The 19,776-nt window shown below is 41.1% G+C and overlaps 1 long non-coding RNA gene across 1 annotated transcript in view; it reads right to left on the bottom strand.

Annotated features, from left to right (window-relative positions):
- LOC308077449 overlaps positions 1–19,776 on the bottom strand; it is a 78,602-nt gene that overhangs the window by 50,602 nt on the left and 8,224 nt on the right. The window lies entirely within an intron of this gene.

The raw sequence follows: 19,776 nt of genomic DNA, 5'->3' as shown, positions 1-19,776 counted from the left end.
GGATTCTCTACTGGAATATGCCTTTTTGGACATTCTACAAGGCGCTGTGAGAATTTGTCAAAGAAAGAGATTTCGGGGCACGGTGGCGCATTCGGTAGCGCTGTTGCCTCACAGCTAGAAGGTCCCGGGTTCGATTCCTGCCGAGGGCGCTGTGGGCACTGGGGACGTGTCATACCCTGGGTGGGGTTGGCGAAAGGGCCTACTCTGTGTGGAGTTTGCATGTTCTCCCCATGTCTCCTAGGGTAGTTAATACCCTCTCAAAAACATGTAGTAATCCTGGTCGCTATATCGCCTCCCCCATGACAGCCGGGCCGCCTGATGGAGGGGAAGGAAACTGGTTGGAATAACGTGTTCCTTCCACACGCTACGACCTACCAGGGAAACTCCCCCCTGTCAGGTGACAAGAAGGTCAGTTGGCTCTCATGCATTGAAGGAGGCATGAAAAATTGGGACCAGGTGAGAATGTTTGTGAAAACACAAACATTACAAAATCGTGGGATTAAAATATTGGGAAAAAAGAAAGAGATTTCACGGGGATGTGGCGAGTTTATTAACGGAGATCTTTTCTTACCTAAGTCTCCACAGGACCTTTAAGATGATCTGATTATACTTGCCGATATTAATATTCATGTTGACAACCCCTCCCGCCCGCCTGCTTCTGACCTGCTGCAATTACTGGACTGCTTAATCCTCACCCAACACATCAACGTCCACACACATGACGAGGGGCATACCCTGGACCTAGTCATTACCCATTCTGTCCCCATCAGCAATCTCCAAGTACATGAAGTAGGTGTGTCTGACAGCTCATCCAAATGGAGCTGCCATTCCCACCCCTCCACGCCAATCCCAAGCACCAAATCTCCTTCAGAAACATCAAAAACATCAACCAAGACACAACAACACTGGACCTCCAAAAAAAAAAAAAAAAACAGTCACTTTTTCACACACAGCCCCCTGGTACACCTGTGAGCTGCGAAGGATGAAGACAGCTGGGCACGTTATAGAGCGGCGTCTCAATGCCACAGGACCAAACTGGCCTGCAAAGACTACCAGAAGGCCTACTCTAAAGCCCTTAGAGATGCACGAGCACAGTTCTACTCCAACTTAGTTAACAATAGTCCCGGCAATTCCAAGCAGCTTTTTTCCACCATTAATCTACCATGTGGTTTCTCCACACTATCACTAACCACTATCTTCCACTCACTCAGAATTCACAGAGAACAGTGCAATAACAATATCACCTTCTTCACCTTGTTCTTCTTTTTTTTCTTCTGCATTTTTGTTTTGTTTGTACATATAGTGTTATTTTTTCTGTATTTTTGTGTTGTGTTGTTTGGTTGCTACTATATACTGTATGTCTATGAATTGAATACCAAGGACCCCAATGGAAAAAAGACCGCAAGGACTTTTTTGGACGGACCATTTAGACAAAGTATTATAAATGTAATTGTGCTGTTTACATGTTTTGCCTAATAAAAGGCCTGGGTTTTCTCAGCCTCTCCGCTGTTTCTCCACCATCACGCAACGAGAGGTTGATCATCAAAAAAGATGAAACCCTCCTCCTGTGCCCTGGACCCCTTCCCACAGCCTAATAAAGCTAAACATCTGTGCCATAAGTCCCCTGATAACCAAAACCATAAACTTCTCACTCCAGTCTGGCCTCGTTCCCTCTGCACTGAAGACTGCCATCATCACACCCCTGCTCAAAAAACCCTCATTAGACTCAGATAACTTTGCCAACTACAGGCCCATTTCTAACCTCCCTTTTCTTTCCAAAGTTTCGGAAAAAGTGGTGGTTGGCTGCACAACTCCAGGACCATTTACACATTAACAGCATCCCTGCGAAATTTCAGTCTGGTTTCCGTGCAGCCCATAGTACGGAAACAGCCCTCGTCAGGATCACTAATGACCTACTGATGGCAGCTGATGTAGGTTCCCCTTCACTCCTCATCCTGCTGGATCTGACTGCAGCATTCGATACTGTTCACCACGACATCCCCCTCCGCCTTCACTCCATTGGTATCTTAACTGGTTTCAGTCTCTCCGACAGAACCGAGCGGGTATCCTTGAGAAGGAAAAAAATCCCGGACACACCCTGTCACCTGCGGTGTTCCCCTGGGATCCGCACTCGGCCCCATACTATTCACCCTCTACATGCTCCCCCTCGGCCACGTCATCAGCCAGCATGGTATCTCCTTCCACTGCTATGTTAACAACACTCAACTTTACCTCAAGATTGACTCACCCCCCCCTCCCTCCCCCCGTAGGAGCCAAAATGTATATTTTGTTTGATCTTATTTGTGTTTGTTTTTTTCCCACACTTTGTTTTGATGTCCCACTTCCTATAGCAATTGAGTGATTAGCGCCTGCTGTGTGTCGGCTCATTATCTTTAGTTTATTTCAGATGTGTGTCTCAGGCAGCTGGGCATTCAGTAAGAGAATGGGGGTGAGCTAGGCTCAATATTTTGTATTTCTTTTATACATTTAGGTGTTTAGGGTTTAAGTTTAATTAATGTAATTGTCAGTACAAAATGTTTTGACCTTATTTTTCTTGTGTTAATAAATCACCTTAACAGCATACATTTTCTGGTTTTGTTTGGAAACGCGTCGCACAGTTCCTGCCGAAGCTCAGCCTCATAGCACTACTTCTTAATGTTTTTTGAATATTGGGAAGAAGTAGTCGCTACAATAAAAATGGAGTGGGTCCTGAAAATGGACCCACACCTCAACTTCGACACATTAAACATCTGTGTAAGTCTTACACAGAGACAGAGACACTGTAAGACCTCCTTTTTCCACCTCAAGAACATCTCCATACTCCGCTCCACATTCACCCTGCCAGATGCTGAGAAACTCGTCCACTTCTTTGTTTCCTCCAGGCTGGACTACTGCAATGCTCTACTCATCGGGATCCCTAGCAGGAGCCTGCAGAGGCTCCAGTACATCCAAAACAGCGCTGCTAGGATCCTGATGAGAGTGCGAAAATAATTATGATCATATCACACCCATCCTCCGTTGACTTCACTGGCTCCCCATCTCCTTCAGGACCGAATACAAGATTCCCCTTCTCACCCATCAGTGCATCTATGGCTGTTTTCACTCTACAAGATCTGTATTTGCTCTATTTTTTCTGTTTGCAACTTAAATTAAATGTTTTGTTTCTGTTGGTTAACATGTTAAAGCTTAGATGATTGTTTTAAGCCCTGCAGTGGGAAAACAATGATGTGAGAGTCGACACAAAGTACTGAACGTGTCCAAAGGGCCATGGTCATTGTTCAGCCTTGTTACAGATTATGAAAGTACAGAATGTAAGCTTTAAAATGATTTGTAATAAATTTAAATCTGGGAAAATGTCTTCTGTCTCTTAATCACCTCTCAGGCCCTTTTAATGGGTGTGAACAACAGGTCAACTCAACCCCTCATATAAGTGGTTCACTTATAAGTGTGGGGGGGGGGGGGGGGTCCTCAGATGATTAGCTTATAATAATAATAGTACTAATAACAATAATAATGATAGTAAGACATAAATGCCGTTCAAAGTGCTTTACATTCTAGTTAAAAACACAGTTAAACAGTTAAACAAAGCAATAAGTCAGTCTAGTCAAGAGAAAAATACAAACAGTGAAAAAAGTGTGTGTGGGGTGGGGGGGCAGTTAAAAGGAGATTAGTTAAAAGCGAGGTCATAGAAATGGGTTTTTAGCTGCCTCTTAAAGCCGAGGTTGCCTGTCTGATATGCAGGGTGAGCAAGTTCCAGATCCTTGATGCATAGCTACCAAAGGCAGCCTCACCATGGCCCTCATTTATCAACGCGTTGTAGACCAAATAATGGGCGTACGGTGAGATCACCGCAACTTTCGGCATTTATCAATATATCCTGACTTTGAGTTCAGCGTACGGCCCGCACAGATATCAAGTCTGCTCGGGAGCAGTTGTTGGCTTTGGCTGCACCCGTTTGTTCCATTGTTGATCTACGGAGCACCATTGTCTGACCGTCTGACAGGCATCTGAACATATATCCACTCCTAAATGTATAATGTAATTCACTAATAAATAATCCCTGTGAAAATATAACATTTTATAAACTAATTTAAACAAACTGCTTTAACAGTCATTCGGTTAAGCTTGCAGATCTGGCTGCATTGGCTATTTGAAAACAGCAGATCTACAAGCTCACAACGTGTCGCATTGCGATGTGTTGTGAGCTTGTAGATCTGCTCTTTTCAAAATATACGAGAGCTTATGCGAGAGCATTTTCGGGAGTCGGGACTGGTGCGGCCGCACCGCTGTAATCTTTTCATGGACAGCGTGGTCTACAAACTTACAGTAGTGTGTCCTATATGGAGTTAATCAACCTGGGCTGGGTTGATGATATAAACCCGACCCTCCAAACCTTTGACCAGCGCAGGTCATTGACCCTTCGCTAAGCCCCACCCACTCCACTCTGTGACTGGTGGTGCGAAGTTAGTCACACCCAGGCCTGGCAGCGCCTGGCAAGCTTTGCTTCTCACCCATTGACTTGCATGTTAAATGATGGCTTTTCCCCTTAAAAATAATCGATAATTTCAGGAGCAAGAGCTTCAAATGTGCATGACATTATTTCAATAAACTAAAAACATGGGAAATGTTAGAGGGAGTAATAGCCATGGATACACGACGGTCGACTGTCACGATCATCATGGATGAACTTCAACCTGGTGTTTGCACTTTCTCCATTTATGGCCTGTACATCTACATAAACGTTCATATTTCAAATATAAAGTGCTTATCGGTTTGTAGGTGTATTGCACTCTGACACGTTATGAGAAAATGGCCACTGATCGGATTAAAATGCTTTTTATTGAACAATACAGAATATACGGGTACTTTTGAGAGTCCCGTGCGTAATTGTAACATCCGTGGCCATGGGGTAAGCACTTTATATTTGAAATCTGAACGTTTATATAGATGTACCGGACCGTAAATGGAGAAAGTGCAAACACCAGGTTAAAGTTGATCCATGACTGTAACAGGAGTGTACCGCAGGGTAAGACTCAAATGAATTAATATACTGTAACGTACGGAATCCGAAACAGGCAGCGCTGTGATTCTGAATTTTGTTACGATTACGGTGATTAGTAGCCTATTATTGACACCTGGGCCGGCGAGTGAGTCTTGTCGTGTAACTTTCCTGACGTTAAGCTGTGTGTGTACGTGTTCAACAACACAGCCATTCAGCCTTGCAGTTTGTGCAGAATTCAGCTTGGGAAAAGCAGCCTCCAACGGGTTTGGGTACGTGGTTCATAGTCACCATTGCGTTATCGTGGTATTCCTATTCTTGCTATTATGTTGCAAATGATTGTGTGTGTGCGGGCGAAATAACATTGACAGCTATGGCAGGTGACGAAAGCTTGCCTGACCTATGCCAGGCTAACAACAGTTGCTAAGCTGGCATTGGACAATCGCTTTTGGGGTGGGGTTTAGCGAAGGGTCCATTCTTCATGCTGTGGATTCATTTGGGCCACCGCGGGAGATCGGACATTTAACCCTCCAAACACACACCAGCCTTCATCCATTAATGTTTATAATTCATTCATCAATGATCACTCCATAAACGTTCAGATTATTGCCTGCTATTTCTCATTTAACATGGCGTCACGGCAGCCTGTGACTCAAGGGGGAATACATGATTGCTTTATTTTAGTGTAAACTAGAACGCGCACTGCTTGTAATGGGTTAATTTAATATACAAACGCATGGTATGATTTATGACGGTTAGATTAGTGTCATTCATGTAGGCTACTTGACAAAGATTGTACCATCACGGAATACTGCTATTTCCACAGAGTGCCAATGCTACACTTGGGCTTGCAAGTAGGTGTGCGTGTGTGTGTGTGTGTGTGTGTTTGTGTGTGTGTGTGTGTGTGTGTGTGTGTGTGTGTGTGTGTGTGTGTGTGTGTGTATACGTCAGACGCGGACATGAAAGGCAGGGAGGTGAGCGGGGGAAGCTCTCTTATTGGCTTTCCATGCGTTGTTTGGTCGTATTCTGGTTCTTCAAAATCGGTCATAAAATCGGGGGCGTTTCGAGAATATTTAAGGACGTGTTATTTACATGACGCTCGGTTTCAGCCCGTGACATTTATCAAGGCTCCGACCAAATGTACGCTAGGATTGGCTCAGCTGTATAGGATCGCTTCATAAATGTGACTTGGACGATGGTGTAAAGATATAAGCCTTTTTTTACGCTCCATTGATAAATGAGGGCCCATGTCTCTATAACACATACAGTAGCTACCAAAGGCAGCATCACCATGGGCCCTATTCCGGGTCGAAGTTGCTAAAGCCACTAATATGGGATATAGGACTAGGCAAGGGGCGTTCCCCCGCAAAAGTTTTTCTCAGTGGGATTTTTCACTTTCCCCAAATATAATAGTCTGGCAGCCGCTGAGGTGGGGTGTGAAAAAAAAGGTTTTTGTATTTCTCCAAAATATTGTCTATACACATATATTCATGAGACCATCTGCTGAGCTGTCAGCATTGAGATTCTGTTTCTTTTTTATAGGGGGTTATATGTAACCATACCTCTCTATTACAAAAAATATACTACTGGAAATGTGTTGGACCTAGAATATTTTTTTTCCTATTTACTTTTATTATTGAAATATAATCTATAGGCCTAGTGTATGATATTCAACTTTGTTGTTAAGAGTTAAGTGTTGAGCAATTAGCACACTTATCGTTATTAACCATTTATTGGCCAATAAAAGTCCAACAGGACCGCGTGGGATATGCTTTGGGTATGATTTTTTTTCTTCTAAAGGTGGTTTTAGGTCATTCAATACCTTAATAGGACATTCCCAACTGCTGACCTCCTTTGCTGACCTTTGAGCATTTTTCAGAATCAGGTAACTTTATTAGAATCATTCCTATGGCCATCTTACTGATATTGTAATACGTAGAATAATTTTATAATGACAGAGGCTTGCCAAAAGTACACGTTCTGTTATGTACTCAAGTAAAGTCGGTTACTCTCAAGACTATCATCTATCAGGAGGTAGAAGTGATAAATAAATATAAGGAACTGTTGCTGTAGGATTCTACTCATGGACATTGATCACTAAGGTTTTCCCCATAGAGTTAAAAATAACAGAGAGGGCACCAGAAATCCCCTCCCATCCACTTGCATTGAGTTGCTCACCCAGAGCATGAGGCCAATTCACCCCTTCTTCTGGGTTGGAAAATGTGATGGGCGTGGCCTATTTGGGGCCTCTGTGACACGTTTTGCGTCACCTCTGTGACACGTTTTGCGTCACCTCGGTGACACGTTTTGCGTCACCTCGGTGCACAGCCCCGTGCGCGAGCTCGTGAGTCGAGCCCATTGGTCGAAACGCTTGGTTTTCTCTCGTTCATGTACAGTGGCCCCAGGCCGTTTTAAGCTGCAGTACCTATGAATGGCCAGCATGTCCAATGCTCTTCAGTGCAAACAGTGGGTTCTGGGGGCGTGGTTGTCCCACATCAACATAATGTGGACGTTCTGATGAAGGATGTATGAGCAGAAAGTAGTGGTGAGATAGACATGATGCATGGAGAACCACGCAGTGGTGGAACAAGTACTCACATGTTTTACTTCAGTAAAAGTAGCAATACCGCAATATAAAAAAATACTCTGTTACAAGTAAAAGGCCTATGTTCAAAATGTTACTTGAGTAAAAGTACAAAAGTATTGGCATCAAAATATACTTAAAGTACCAAAAGTAAAAGTACTAAAATGTTTGAAAATAGCAGATCTACAAGCTCACAACGCGTTCAACCTAATGAAATGGAATGATAAAGTAACCATATAGTATATACTGATGGCTATTTAGCTATTTTTGAAACATTTTAACACAAATCTTGTATGGGGGGACCCTGGCACAAAATATGTGGGGGTCCGTGTCAGAATACATATTAATGTGAGGGCCCTTGAAATGAAAATGTTTGAGAACCACTGTCTTAGCTAATGTGTATTTCTGAAACTGTATGAAATGTAGCACTGCCCCTTTAAGAGAAGTGCATAAAAGGGGTGGCCAGGTTTGCAGCCTTCTGTTTGTCCAGAAAGCCTACATTTGGGTGTTTGGTGGAAGACTTGGAGGCTTGAGGGTATTCAGCCTAACGCTGGGTAAGGAAACTTTGTGAACCAATGTTAATGCTTTTAGAAGTCATTATGGCAATATAGAGACACACGGCGGACTACAAATTAATTCACGCCCACTATTGAGACAGAGCATCCTCTCGAGGTATGGGAGAACGATGTACTGCAGCTGTCAATCCATATGAGAGGCATCGTGAAATACCATCATTTCACTGTTTGACTACTGAGGGGTTACATGTCGGCTTTCCGACATGTCGCCTTTCCGACGGTTACTAACCCTATACCTAACCCTAACCCTAACCCTAACCGCACGCGGAAGCCACGTAGTCGGAGTAGTGGGATGTCGGAATGGAGGAAGGACCCCCTACTGAGGCTGTAGCAATCTTTTTGTGTTCTAATGAAGTGTCCCATTTGTTTGATTTGTCTTTTTTAATGTGGCATATCTGCCATCTCAATATACAACCCACAATATACTATAATATATGCGAGATACATGATTATATTGGGAATTGAGATACATGATTATATTATTTACTAAAACAGGCATACCCCCATATTGTGTATTATTCCATTTGATACATTTTTGCATTTCATTTCATTTCATTAGGATGTTTTTCACATTATTCTGTGAACTGGTGGTTGAAGCGTGGCACATAAAATACATTTACTAAAGCTGTAAAACACTTTATCATTCTGGGTGTTGCATTTGGGACAGGCAGTCTTTGGGCAGCGAAACACTCACTGTGCAATGCACATGTTGGACAGCAGGGGTCCTGTTCAGAATAGGACCAGAGTTGGCAAGGTGTGTAATGTGCCTTTAGTTTGTCTGTGTGTTTACAGGTGAGAAATGATGAGATAAAGTGTATAAAAGTGATCTTGAATATGTTAAATGAAGGTATAAACGGAGAAGAGTATTTGTAAAGCAAATGTGTGTGTGGAATATAGGCGATCTTTGGGGGTGGGGCAGGGCCCCCCCCTGGTGGCAAAGGCAAAAATCGCCTATGGTGTGGAATGCACATTAGATGTCATTAGAAATGCTTATAGTCCATGAGCCAGAGCCCCAAAATTTAGCAATGATTATCGAAAGAGTGGGCAAAACCATACCTATATTAAATTGTTTGCACAGAGTTGACATAGAAACAAAACAGTCTCCCTGTTCAGTGTATGTTTGTGCAGAGACCTGCAGACATTGGTGCCCTGTGGGTGCCGGGGAGCCCAAGCACCCACGGAGAAAGCCGAGCACCCACAGGAAATGTGTCGGTCGGATGACTATTGTGTGATGCTTTGTAACGTGCACAGGATGCATGATGTACCCGCTCTGATACCGTGTGTTATTGTGAACAGATTTCTGTCATTCAAACTCTCTCCCTGTAATCTGCAAAGTCCTTATGCCAGTTATGGTTTCATCATCAGCCAATAATCAAATTGCATGACTTGAAATGTAGTAAAAAAAAAAAGGTCCTTTTGCACATCTACTGGGACAGGTGCGTAGGAGCAGGCAGCCAGTGCATGAGACAGGAAAGAATGGTGATCGTGCACACTGTCTTCATTTACAGCAAAAAAAGTATTTTATTGCAAGTACAATGTTTCCAACTGACTTTCATCAGGTATTTCTGATTAAGGGGTTAAAACTTGGTTGATATGTGTGACTTGTCGGTGAGTACCCTACCCACCCAACATAAATCGGCATCCATGCCTACAGAGATGGTGGTTGCAGAGAGGCATGTGTTGTTTGCAAGGCATGTGGTTCTTTGTGACCACATCCTCTGCTCTCATGAGAGCAAAGGATGTGGTCACAAAGAAGAAGCTGTTATCTGCATTTTCATATCTACCCACACGCACAACCGTTAACTTCCCCTTGTCAAAACAAGATGACGGCGACATGCACAGCGGCAAACTTCACCCTGTCAAAACAAGATGGCACAAGAGACAAGTTGACTTGCTTGGTCTCCATACACACAACCTTTGATTTCCTATATTAACACATCTGGTCAAAATTCATGTCAGATCCTGTGTCTGAGACATGACCTTTGACAGGATCTAAATGTCTCAATAGAAGAGCTGGGAGGCAAAATACAACCACCCCAATTGTTATATTATTTATTATTTATGATTATGATTATGATTATGATTATGATTATGATTATGATTATGATTATTATTATTATTACCATTATTACATATATTGTATTAACATACTCTACCATACAGATTGGGCAAAATTACATTTCATTCATTCAAAAAAAGTTGCATAGTGCCTCTTTAAGTAGATCTCATGTCATTATTATTAGGGGTGTGCCGATACACTAATTTCATGAAACGATACGATATTGGGCTCACGACATCGATACGATACGATATATGGCACTTTTTTTATTATGAAAATATATGGGGGGGGGGAAGCAAATGCAAACAAATATTTCTGTTTTGCATTATTCAGACATGCAAACTTGTAGCTTTTCAGCTACAATAGACGTTTCAAATCCAAATAGGGCAATAGTGTGACACCTGACCCGAAAAAAAAACATGTTGTCACCCTTTTCACCTCGGGGCTGTTTGCATGCCTGATTATTATTATTGTAAACAAATTAATAAATAAATAAAACTACATATCGTCACGAAAACGTATCGCGATATGTCGCGGGACGATATATCGGCACACTCCTAATTATTATTATTTATTTTTTTACAGTACATGCTTTAGAAGTAAAAGTAGAAGTATGTTTCTTATTTTTTACATCAATTAATTGCTGCAATGTTTTCACAATGAATTTATGGGACCTTATAACTCTGGTTAAACCACCTGCACTGATGTGCTTGTTTGTAAAACCACTACATTATACAAAGCCTGCAGAAACACCTATAAAAACATAGAAATGACTGAGAAACCAGAACTAAATATTTTTACTCCTATACACACCCATACAAAATGTAACAAAGAGGCGAGCGGAGGGGGAAGCCTGCAGAAACATGGCTAGTGTGAGAGCAAGTGTGGCCTTCCCTAAAATGAAAAAAGAAACAGCCAACCTAAAAGTGCTCTGTACTTTACAGCCTTCCTAGAAATGTACTTGAGTAAAAGTAAAATATTGTCTTGGAAATGTACTCAAGTAAGAGTAATAAGTATTAAAATAATTTACGTAATACTAAAGTAAAGTACAGATCCTCAGAATATGTACTTAAGTACAGTACTCAAGTACATTTACTCTGTTACTGTCCACCACTGTGTATGATATACTGCCAAGGTCAAACCTGTGTTAATTCACACTGCCCCACTCATTTGTTAATTTCAAGAGTTGTGGTTTCTGTTAAGGTGAACAAGTATTCGATGCACCTCGATGTTGTTGAGAAAGTCTCAGACCATGCGTAGGTGGTATGATGTAATTGTATGCCAGTGGAACAATGAAAGAATGAAGGCAGCTATTAGCAAACATTACTTCTAGCTGTTTGTCTTAATTGTCTTGCATCCTCACCTGATGCAATCATGTACGGGTACCAACACAACAAATCTCCTGCAACATATTAATGAGCAAGTCATCCTGACACTTTACGAGTCACCAAAATCATTAAAACAAATTGTGAATATTTAGGATAGATTATGTACACATTATAAACAAAATACAAAATGTGCCACGGACATGGACACGTCTTGCCACGGACAAGCACTTGGAATTCTTGACTCTTTTTCATGTCAAGGACCCCCAGAATGATATGTTAAAAATGTTTCAAACATATTCCCAAAATGCCACTTTCTTTTCTCAAGATGTTTGAGACGTGTTTTGCTACATTATTACATAATTTAGCTGGTGTGTGTGTGTGTGGTTGTAGTCGAGACCACCTAAAGCGAGTTCAAGTCAAGACCAAGTCCGAGAGGCCAGGGAGGGGGGCGAGTCCGAGTCAAGACCGAGACCGACGGGAGGCGAGACCAAGTCGAGACCGAGTCGAGACCGAGACCGACCGGAGGCGAGACCGAGTCGAGACCGAGACCGACCGGAGGCGAGACCGAGTCGAGACCGAGACCAGAATTATTAATATTTTTTTCTTATTTGATAGAAAATGTTCAAATCAGCCTCATGGTGGCCACCATTACATAGCACATGATATGTGCTACTTTATTGACTGAATTACATGTGAATGGTAAAGCTATAGACCATTCAATGACTAAGTCTCACACCGCCAGCAATGAATCAGTGTTTCAAACACTGGTGAGACATTCGATTTAAACACACTGTCATTCAATATGCGTTTGCATCTTCAGTTTTAAAATATGTAAACGTCATAATTATATATATATATATATATATATATATATATATATATATATATATATATATATATATATATATATAAAGCAGATCTACAAGCTCACAATACGTCCCATGGCGACGCATTGTGACCAGGCCTGGAATTTCATCATTTTAGGGGCAAGGCCACTTGGCCTTTGGTGTTGTAATTTTTTAGTCCACACAGGTCAAATGCCAGGGCATGCCACGGACATAAATAATCTAATTTGAAGGTTAAGGATGATTTTATTTTAATATAGTGCAAGAATAGTTATAACTATCTATGTATTATAACTCATTTATTTCACAAAATAATGTATCGGCAAATGACCAATATTATTTTGTACTAAGTTATATTGGTCTCAATATTTGTCACATTCAGCCCTGGACTTCACTGACTGAAGTAGGGGTCATATGAATCACATTAGATTAACAGATTTTATGTATTTTCCCCACAAATTATTTTCATTTAAATGAAATGTGATTGAACTTGCACTAACAATGACTTTAGTTGATTTTGCGCTATTTAAAATACAATATTTCTTAATTATTAATAATTGAAGCTTGTAGATTGGCTATTTTCACAATTTTAAATTGTTTTTAAATAATAATAAAAAAAGGAACATACAAGGTTTCCACCCAACAGCGACGGTTCTGTATCAGTACATGAGTCAGTTTTAGCATATTTCATTCTAATTGGCTACTATGACTGCCTATGAATTTCATGGCCTGGGTAGGTAAACCTGGCCTGGCGGAGACATGCCCTGTTGCGTACAGCAGAAAAACAGGTGAAGGCAATGAACTTAAACGAGGACTGTGCTGTGCAGCAAAAACGGCTCAAACTATGTCAAACTGTCACATTCTAGCTGCTGAAATAAACTTTCCATTAGATCATTGTTGACAAACAAACAGAACATGGATTAGGATGTTGTTTGCCAAAGGATTATTTATTTCTTGGTAGGTGTTTTTCTTTCACATTTCTAAAGCCTTTTCAACTGCAATGAAAAAATAAATCTTTGCCTGCGGGTGTCGCTGTTGAGGGATTTTGCCTGTCAATCATCGCCTCTGCTCCGCCCCCCCCAAAGGAAAGGATAGGGGAGGGGAGGGGCGAGGAGGAGAGTGGGCGGGATTAATGGGCTGTGACTTCACTGCCCAAGGGCCAAGCTCAGATTACTTTTCAGCCTAATTATTCAGAAAACTCCAGACCACAGAAAATCCACTGAATGTTCAAAGTTCAGATTTGTTGGGTGTAATTGTGGTCATAAAACCCCCGAAAAAACATAAAAAATAAAAAAAGTTAAAATGAATGTCATAGAACCTTTAATGTGAATAGGCTCCTCATAATATGGGTATAATAAAATTATTTCATTGCATTGTAATGACTTGGTCTTGGACTCGGTGGGGGTAGAGTCCCGAGTCAAGACCGAGTCAAATTATGGGCGAGACCGAGACAAGACAGAGTAAATCAAAAAGTGTTCTCGAGACCGAGACCGCGGTCTTGAGTACTACAACCCACAAGTGTGTGTGTGTGTGTGTGTGTGTGTGTGTGTGTGTGTGTGTGTGTGTGTGTGTGTGTGTGTGTGTGTGTGTGTGTGTGTGTGTGTGTGTGTGTGTGTGTGTGTGTGTGTGTGTGTGAGAGAGTGTGTGTGAGTGTGATGTCATGTGACCTAGTCATTTCTTTTGGGCTTGTTTTCATAGACCTGGCTGCCTGAAGTGAACACTGTCAGAAGTAGGAAGTAAACACAGTCCTCCATCGGTTCATATAGGGTGAGAGTTTTATGTTCTACAAGTTAATTTAATGTGTTTTATAACTTATTCTATGTTGTTAAAGTTAATGTTGTTTAAGTGTGTTATAACTTATACTAGAAACCTTCAGTATTGTTTACAAAAGTTTGTCTAAATGTAACAAACAATGGAGCAGTTTTTACTTTCAGTCTGTCTGTCTGACTGTAGCCTATCTCTCGCTCCGTCTCTCTGTCTCCCTCCTCATTCTCTCTAACTGTGTGTGTGTGTGTGTGTGTGTGTGTGTGTGTGTGTGTGTGTGTGTGTGTGTGTGTGTGTGTGTGTAGCAACACTTTTAGAAGTCAGAGCAGGACATTAAACCATTATAATTACAACTAGCTTGTAGCTTGTGTTGCAGATTAAACTTCTTCATAGATTATTTCATAGACTTGTTGACAGAGCTTTCATCAGTGTTGTGTCAATTATGTTTTTTGTTTGTTTGTTTGTTTACACGTTACATTTTCTATTAACGTGTTGGATTCATGTTCATGTGTTTTTTCAGACATTTAACATGACCTTTTATTTGGCTCTGTACTTGGTATGCCCCCCCCCCCCCCCTGCAATGGGCATGATGCCACTCATGCATTCAGCAGAACCCTTATTTCCCAGCATTTCCTGTTTCCTGATGTATTTCATTGACTGTAACGTTGACAGGTTTAATACAGACCTAAAGATGAGTCAGTGTGTGGAGAGAGAGGAGGAGGGATCTGACAGACCAGAGTCTCCAACATGCAGCTGTGTGTCTATGAAGAGTGACCGGTCTAAAGGAAAACCTCCTGACTTCACCAAACCTGGACCTTCACACACAAAGTATGTGAATCCTCCATATACACACTATAACACTATACAATATACACAATATAACACTATACAATATACACACGATACAATATACACACTATAGCACTATACAATATACACACTATAACACTATACAATATACACACCATAACACTATACAATATACACACTATAACACTATACAATATACACAACAATCTCATAAGTGCAAATTATTCAAATGAAAACATTCTTTAGCTATAGAGAAGTTATCATGAATGCAGGATGTGAATGAATTAACACAGATTTAATACACAACTAACTTGACTCTTGTTGTGTTTGTGTGCCAGGATGAAAATACTAGTAAAAACAACCACTGATGATGTCGATTGGATATGTGGACACTGTTACTCCAGGAACACTGCTGAGGATTTAAGATGCAGAAACGTGCACTGCAAACTGACGAAGATCATATCCACAAGGTAACGTTGGCTCTCTGTCTGTTTGTTTTCTTTCTTTCTTTCTTTCTTTCTTTCTTTCTTTCTTTCTTTCTTTCTTTCTTTCTTAATATTTATTTGATTATCAAGCTGCATGTCTATGAACAGTGACAGTTCAAAGGATTAACCTTTGAACTTCAGTTGTGAACCTGGACCTGAAAACACAAAGTATCACTGATCTGTGTGAACCTCAACTGATAGACACAATGAATGCATTCACATTTGAATTATTTATGATGATGGTTTTATGTCTTTATAAAATATGTTTAAAGGTGATCAGGGATATGTACACCAAACCTTTTGATTGATTGAATGAATATTTTATTAGACAGAAATGTAAAAACAGCACGAGTACAGTCAAACACTTCACACTGTCTAAAAGGATAACACCAAAAACTTCCCTGCGGTCTTGTTTCCATTGGGGTCCTAGGTATTCAATTCATCAACGTATAAAATTGCACCAAACATTCACTATCATCACAAATATAAAACACTATATGTACAGAGTAGAAAATCTTTATTCAAAATTATGCTTGAGTAGAAGTACTAAAGTATTGATATCAAAATATACTTTCTATTCTAGTATATATATATATATATATATATATATATATATATTCTAGTAATATACTGTACTAGAATATAAGAGTACAATGGACCCTTCGCTAAGCCCCACCCACTCCACTCTCTGACTGGTGGTGTGAAGTTAGTCACACCCAGGCCTGGCAGCATCATTTAACATGCAAGCTTTGCTTCTCACCCATTGACTTGCATGTTAAATGATGGCTTTTCCCCTTAAAAATAATCGATCATTTCAGGAGCAAGAGCTTCAAAATCTCTTCTAAATCTAGTCAACAAGGCCTGCAGTAGGCTATGCACTGGACAAATGTGCATGACATTATTTAAATAAACTAAAAACATGGGAAATGTTAGAGGGAGTAATAGCCATGGATACACGACGGTCGACTGTCACGACAGTCATGGATGAACTTCAACCTGGTGTTTGCACTTTCTCCATTTATGGCCCGTACATCTACATAAACGTTCATATTTAAAATATAAAGTGCTTATCCCATGGCCACGGATGTTACATTTATGTACGGGCTCTCAGAAGTACCCGTATCATCCGTATTGTTCAATAAAAAGCATTTTAATCTGATCGGTGGCCATTTTCTCCATGCGCTTTCAACTGAGCGACCCTATCGGTTTGTAGGTGTATTGAACTGATACATTATGAGAAAATGGCCACTGATCGGATTCAAATGCTTTTTATTGAACAATACAGAATATACGGTACTTTTGAGAGTCCCGTGCATAATTTTAACATCCGTGGCCATGGGGTAAGCACTTTATATCTGAAATCTGAACGTTTATATAGATGTACGGACCGTAAATGGAGAAAGTGCAAACACCAGGTTAAAGTTGATCCATGACTGTAACAGGAGTTTTCATGTACCGCAGGGTAAGACTGCAGCAGCAGTTAATAAATAGACGAACAAATGAATTAATATACTTTAATGTGCGGAATCCGAAACAGGCAGCGCTGTGATTCTGAATTTTGTTACGATTACGGTGATTAGTAGCCTATTATTGACACCACCTGGGCGAGTGAGTCGTGTCGTGTAACTTTCCTGACGTTAAGCTGTGTATGTGTTCAACACACCCGGACCCGGTCTAAGTGCAGATTTCAGCTTGGGAAAAGCAGCCTCCAACGGGTTTGGGTAGGTGGTTCATAGTCACCATTGCGTTATCGTGGTATTCCTATTCTTGCTATTATGTTGCAAATGATTGTGTGTGTGCGGGCGAAATAACACTGACAGCTATGGCAGGTGACGAAAGCTTGCCAGACCTATGCCAGGCTAACAACAGTTGCTAAGCTGGCATTGGACAATCGCTTTTGGGGTGGGGTTTAGCGAAGGGTCCATTGAAACTAATTATTAGTTGTAGATCTGCCATTTTCTACTTTTTTCTGCAAACGTTACCCCCGAATACGGATAATGGGGTTTAAGTGGTTAATATATGTTCATGCAGTACATTATATGTATGTCACTTTGTCTTTTCTATCATTGTCTTTCTCTCAGCCGGGACTCTATCACAGCCCTCCCTCTCTCTGCAGCAGACATGATGAAGTCTTGGCATAAAGACATCACACAGTACCGTGACCCCGCTTTCCGCTTGCTGTGAGTGTTCATCACACATAAAGCAGAACCATTACAATGTGTTCTCATCATCTTCTAGACCCCAGACCAGCTGAACAATTATCACTCATTGAATGATGAGTTGAATCGGATTGCTGACTTTGTCTCTTTCATTCTTTGTGTGTTGGTGAGCAGTGTAGCGGACATGTCAACAGGAGACCCAGCTGAAGACATTAAAGACCTGGTGACTGATGTTCAGAACATAGAGAGGAACATATATGAGTCAGCTAACAGCAAGGTATGAACCTAATATTCTCTCCATGACATGTATTTACATGTTCTAATGAATACATGAACTACATGTAGCGGTTCCAAATACATGTCTAACATGTAACTATTCCTCATTCAGTGACATACAAAAAAAAATGTTTTAAAATGTTCAAAATGTGTCTAAGGTAACCACATGAACCCTAGCGTCCTTTTTCTAAGGTGAACATTTGACGAAAATAGCCGATCTACAAGTTTACAATGCATCACAATGCAACCGCTGCGAGCTTTTAGATCGGCTATTTTAGGCAAACAGATTTGGTGTTGAGAGAATAAAGTATCGGGCCTAGTTCAGAGCCCTGGGGGACCCCGTTCAACTATGTATAAAGGGTTAATGTGGTTATCGTTGTCGGGCAGAAACCTTATATGTCCACATTTCAATCCCCCCCCCCCCCCCCCATAACTTAATGCCCCATTACATCATACAAGAGTGTCACTCAAAAGTAGTGAAAACAGCAGATCTACAAGCTAACGATGCGACACTGTTATGCCCCAGTCTAGGGGTACCTGAGACACAACATGAATATGTTGCCGCCTTCCCCAACTCCCAAGCAGCCACACAAACAAAGGGTGTAACGTGCAAAAAGAAGTAATAACAAAGTGGTTAACATAAGTCTGGGTCATACATAAGGTTTAGGAATAACTGAGGACAACTGGATCAACAAGTTGAAAGAACTAATAGGAAATGAATATCTCTGACCTACCAAAATAACCAAGAATACAATATCTTACCTTCCTAACATAAACAATAAGCAAAAGGATAAACCAGCTAAAAAGCAACCTATACCAACTCAAAGTTACTATATCAAAGCAAAGAACTCATAAGTAACTGAACAAACAGAAGTTATGGTGGCCAGTTGGAAGAGGAGGAAGACGGGCTCTGAGGTCTGTGTTCCTCTTATATAGGGAAACTCCATCCTATTTAGCCACTCGGAAGGCAGAACTCCTGGAAGCTCCCCACCAATCACTGGCCGGCCTGGAAGTGTTCCCCACCAATCGCCTTCCGGGCTTGGCACACCTGAATTTGCATACATTCACCCACACAGTCTCACCTCTACCTGGCACACACACACCATTCCACACTAGAACCAAATCATAACTAAATATAACCACACATACGACCACAGTCGCAGCAGACACGTTTTGAACTTGTAGTTTAGCTTTATTAACAATATAAACCCTGTACTTAAATTGAACAGGGTTCCTCAGGGGTCTATTCTTGGCCCTCTACAGATCTACACACTATTGTGAGCTTGTAGATCTGCTATTTCCACGGAATGTTTCCCCAGAATAGGGAAGCTAGGGTTCATGAGGTTAACAGTGTTCTACTTACATGGGGTTAAACGTATCAATACTGCAATATAGAAATACTCTGTTACAAGTAAAAGACCGGAATTCAAAATGTACTTGAGTAAAAGTATATGTCCCATTTCAAGTTTTCAAATGTGTGAGATGGTGACTCTCATTCTCCTATTGGTCAGATGGTGCACCTTGACTGATGCGTGCACCATATGTTTGCTATTCAATATTCACATTGATTTCCATAAACGTCTGATAGCTATAAAGTCAAGACAGACTGCACAAATGATTCTAAATTGTCAAATCCCTTTAATCACTCACCTCAGCAATAGAACTCTCTCTCTCTCTCTCTCTCTCTCTCTCTCTCTCTCTCTCTCTCTCTCTCTCTCTCTCTCTCTCTCTCACGCATCACGTTTTTTGCTTGAAGATCTGTTCTTTTTGCACACGCATGCGTCCAAAAGTCCTCCCCCCTTTTACCTGCCTGCTCTTGGCAGCGCAGCATGACACACAGAGGAGTTCTAAATAATTAGACATCTGTGAAATTCAGTTAATAAAAACTAAGG

The sequence above is a fragment of the Gymnoscopelus braueri genome (assembly GCF_963280865.1).
Source record: "Gymnoscopelus braueri genome assembly, chromosome: 21".
NCBI classification, from domain to species: domain Eukaryota; kingdom Metazoa; phylum Chordata; class Actinopteri; order Myctophiformes; family Myctophidae; genus Gymnoscopelus; species Gymnoscopelus braueri.
The sequence above is the reverse complement of the archived record's forward strand: the minus strand, read 5'-3'. Positions and strand labels throughout refer to the sequence as shown.